The 4,471-nt window shown below is 34.2% G+C and overlaps 1 pseudogene; it reads left to right on the forward strand.

The window, feature by feature from the left end:
* The first annotated feature begins 3,796 nt into the window (after window positions 1-3,796).
* LOC143582709 (NDR1/HIN1-like protein 1 pseudogene) lies at window positions 3,797-4,471 on the forward strand (annotated as a pseudogene).

Here is a 4,471-nt window from a genome sequence, read left to right on the forward strand (position 1 = left end):
CAAGATGTGCCACTTCTATTTATTGGGCTGAAAAAACTACAGCAGCCCAAGAGTTTGTCTGGTCAAGGCCCAGAAAACTGGAAAATGGGAAATTTTATTGAATTGTGAAGTGTTCAGTTTTTCTTTTTTAAACATATTTTCTTGGCTTACCCAAATTGTACTCTTTGTTGTATGGGTTTCATAATCATTAACGTTTGCATGTAAATATAAGGATATATGAAGCTTCTTAAAACATGGTTGGGTTTATGACAAATGTTTTTTTTAAACGAAACTAATACAGAATGCTTGGTCTAATGATGACTAGAAATGTGTTATCAGATAATAATATCATGATTTTACAAACTAAAGAGTTGAAAAAGGAATCGGATGTGAGGAGTTGATGGCTCGGTGACATATTTTCTTGTTAAAAACCTTGGATGGGAAATGGATAATATTGGTCATCAAGCGGTCGATGGAAATATATGGTTAAAAAGGGTACCGATTAAGGTGAATTGTTTTATTTGACGATTATTTATGGATAGGATCCCTACAAAGATGGCGTTGTTGGTGAGAAGAATCGATGTTGATGTCAAATGTGGTTTGTGTGATTTTACCGGAATCCTCATTGCATCTAATGATTCATTGTCAGGCAGCAAAGTTAGTTTGGGCTAGTGTGCATGCACGGGTAAAGTTATCAAAGGCAAGGATTTTTGACTTAATTAAGGAGATATTGGTAAGGCTGTGCAACGGTTCGGAACCGCGAGAACCGAACCGGAACCGTTAAATGCTAGATATAAGAACCGGAACCGAACCGTATTTTAACGGTTCCGGTTCGGTTCGGAACCGATTTAAACGGTTCTTGCCAGAACCGGTTTTCAATTAAAATTCTAAATATGAAACATTAGAAGGCGAAAGAAACAAGCGACATCCCATAAATAAAGCATTATCATATCAACATATTATATTTTAATGAAGGGTATTGAGAATAGATAAGAATGACTCAAAATATTTCCGAAAACAATTATTTTTTAAAACATATTTAGGGCCGTAGATGATGATTATCGTTTGTGATATTGTAAGGGATTAAATGTAACCGGGAAAGTGAGAAAGTGGATGGTTGCTCGTACATGGAAGTATGAAAGCCAACTAAATAAATAGGATTTTAAATATAATCTTCAAAGTTTAAACCTAACCCGGTTCTAGCGGTTCTATAACTGGAACCGTCGGTTCTAATCGGAACCGAACCGGGAACCGTTTTCATCCAAATTTAAGAACCGGAACCGGACCCGAAATACAATAATACGGTTCGGATCTAACGGTTTGGTTCCGGTTCCCCTGTTCTCGCGGTTTAGAACCACGAATTGCTCACCCCTAGATATTGGAAGAAGTTTAAATACAATAAAGTGGAATGTGAGGCGGTTCGAGCTATTTTGGTTGTCACTTGTTTGATGATTTGGAGAGCTCGTAATGATATTATTTTCAACAATAAACCGATCATGGTCACAAATTGGTATGATATTAAAGCCGCCTCATTCCTTTGGGTCAATCAAAGGAGCAAAAGACCGGATCTAGATGGGGAGAAATGGTGTAGGTTCAATTTCGTTAAATTTTCTTTTGTGAGCTTGTAGTAGTTTTTCGGTTGTTTGTGTTTGCTTTTCTTTGTTTTTGGGCTCTTGCGTCTTGCAACTTGTCCTTTTTTTTGGTTATCAATATTAGATTTTCAAAATAAATAAATAAATAAATAATTACATTAATGTATTTTGAAAAGCTTTTGATTATGTATTCTATAATATCAACTTTACCTTTTAAAGTTCAAAAAGTATTACATTTATTCATTATGTGGAATTCAGTTTTGGTATATTTTAAAGATTTTATTGTGATGGTTTTATTTTTATATTGTATATAAAGTAATTTTTATTTTTATATAAACTATTTAATATTAACAAAGTTAATCAATATGTGAAAACAATATAACGAAAACGTATCATACAGAAGTGTTGAAATAAAACTTTTAAAAGTTAACGTATCATATAGAAGTGTTGAAATAAAACTTTTAAAAGTTAAGATAAAAGATTTTACATCAAATTTGATGTAAATCAAGTAAAATAATCGTATCATAATGAAATTTTATACTTTAAATGAAATATATTTTTATAAAAAGATCAACAAGTTTCATATACTGATACAAAAATTAAACAGTTCAAATATTCAAGATAGAACGTAAAAAAATGCCGAGAATCAAATAAACATTTGTACCTATTGTTTTAAGTTTTTAACTATGACACATAAAATGCTCAAGTAACCACACAACCATAGCTTGCCTACCCATCTCGAATTTTATATGACAAGCACGTCGTACAAACGTTTATGCGGTTTTCAGAGTTCCTATTTTATATTTATTGCGACTAAATTAAATAAAAGTTTTTTAAGAAACTGACCTCCCTCTAATTAGAGTCGAATAAATGAAGTGATGAGAATCGTACCTAAACCGCAACGCAACGCAACGTAACGTTTGCTTCTTTATCACATGGTGGGTGGAAGCAGTTGGTCACCAATCGCACTCCCCTTTATGCTTATTTGCCTCTTTTACTTATATCATTTTACTCAACAGTCACTCCTTCCAACAACTATTATTATACTTTTACGTTAATATCAACACTATGGTTATTTTAGTTATTATATTTAATTTTGATGTTAATTGACGTACCCTTGAATATTCTTGATGAATTGAATAATCAATTCAAGTTGTGAGATTTAACATTCTCTTATTTGTTTTTGTCAAACTAACAATTTTTAACTAATAATTTCAGCATTTTTAGCTTTTTGGTAAGATAAAATATGGATGAAGGGATTTTTATGAAGAAAAAGGGACTTAATATTAGAGTTATGAAAAAATATAGAAAAAATGACAAATATAAACATTATTTTGGCTTAAAAATGACAGATTTTGCTCTATACCCATAAAATACAAGAATAAATTACGGTCTTCACTATAAATTACGTTACATAGTTACGTCATATGTATTTGAATATGTAATCAAACTCATTTCACAAAAATCAAAGGGATCATTATAAAAAGAGGTACATGACAAACACATTATAAACAGATTCGTGTAAAAATTATATACGTGCAAAACTATTTTTTTTGTTTTTTTTATAATTCGATAAAACAATTTATCTATTGTATACCAGCTCATAGAAAAAAGGGGAGAGCAGCACCTTCCATTTTAGCTAGTTCCAAAAATAAACATATTACATTTTGTTTTCTTAAATAAATATTATTTAATTCTATATAGTTTTCTACAAATGGCCTCTGAATACATTATTATTAATAGGTATATATACTCATCGTCTGATATCTAATCCTACATTATTTCAAACGGTTATCTAGATTGGAGCCGGATGGATGAAAAATATCAAAGTTTGATTGATATGGTCAGAAAAACCATTGAGATATTTGCCAGAACTAATAACTTTCGAAGTTTGACACTAATAATCAGAACAGTTGTTTGAATATTGTTCAAATTATCAAATGATCAGTTATTCTGATCAATAATTTTCAAAGTTTGACTTTTTTAATTAAACAGCCATCTAAGTGTTTTTTAGATACTTGATGACATGAAATACGATGCGAGTTGCGAGTTGTGAGTTGTGTAGGTATAGCATGACCCAATTAATAAACTCTTTTAACAAAATACTAGTTAAAACTATTCAATTACATGTCTATATATACACACATTATGACTACTAAATATCTCCCTCCCGCCTAAACCTTACCAAGAGTTCAAAACACCACTCACCGGAACCACCACCACCACCATCATGTCCGCCAAAGACGGCTGCCGCCACCACCATGAATACGAACGCCGAAAATTCTACTACCGCGTAACCGCCGTCATTACCGCCTTAATCATCATAATCCTCTTCATAGTCCTTCTCATTTACCTCATCCTCCGCCCCACAAAGCCCACATTCACCCTCCAAGACATCACACTTTACACTTTCAACATCTCCACCACCCTCACCACCAACCTCCAAATCACTATCTCCTCCCGAAACCCGAATTCCCGAATCGGAATCTACTACGACAAACTCGACGTTTACGCCTCCTACCGTAACCAACAGATCACACTGCCAACAATGCTCCCGCCAGCGTACCAAGGCCACAAGGATGTGTCCGTATGGTCTCCGTACCTGTACGGGACCCAGGTCCCGGTGGCCCCGTACCTAGCGGTCTCGTTGGCAGAAGACGAGACCGCTGGGACCGTTTTGGTTAACGTTAGGGCCACCGGGCGGGTCAGATGGAGAGTTGGGACGTTCGTTTCAACCGGGTACCGGTTGAATGTGAACTGTCCGGCGTATATTACGTTTGGGAATAAGAATGATGGCCATGTGGTTGGTCCTGCTGTGAAGTATCAGCTGGCTGAAGGCTGTAATGTGGATGTTTAAGGTTACGTGTTTTTTACTTTTGTAGTATTATGAAAATGATTTT

The sequence above is a fragment of the Bidens hawaiensis genome, unplaced genomic scaffold, assembly GCF_021521415.1.
Source record: "Bidens hawaiensis isolate Kalapana, Puna unplaced genomic scaffold, B.hawaiensis_p1.1 tig00031842_1, whole genome shotgun sequence".
Taxonomy (NCBI): domain Eukaryota; kingdom Viridiplantae; phylum Streptophyta; class Magnoliopsida; order Asterales; family Asteraceae; genus Bidens; species Bidens hawaiensis.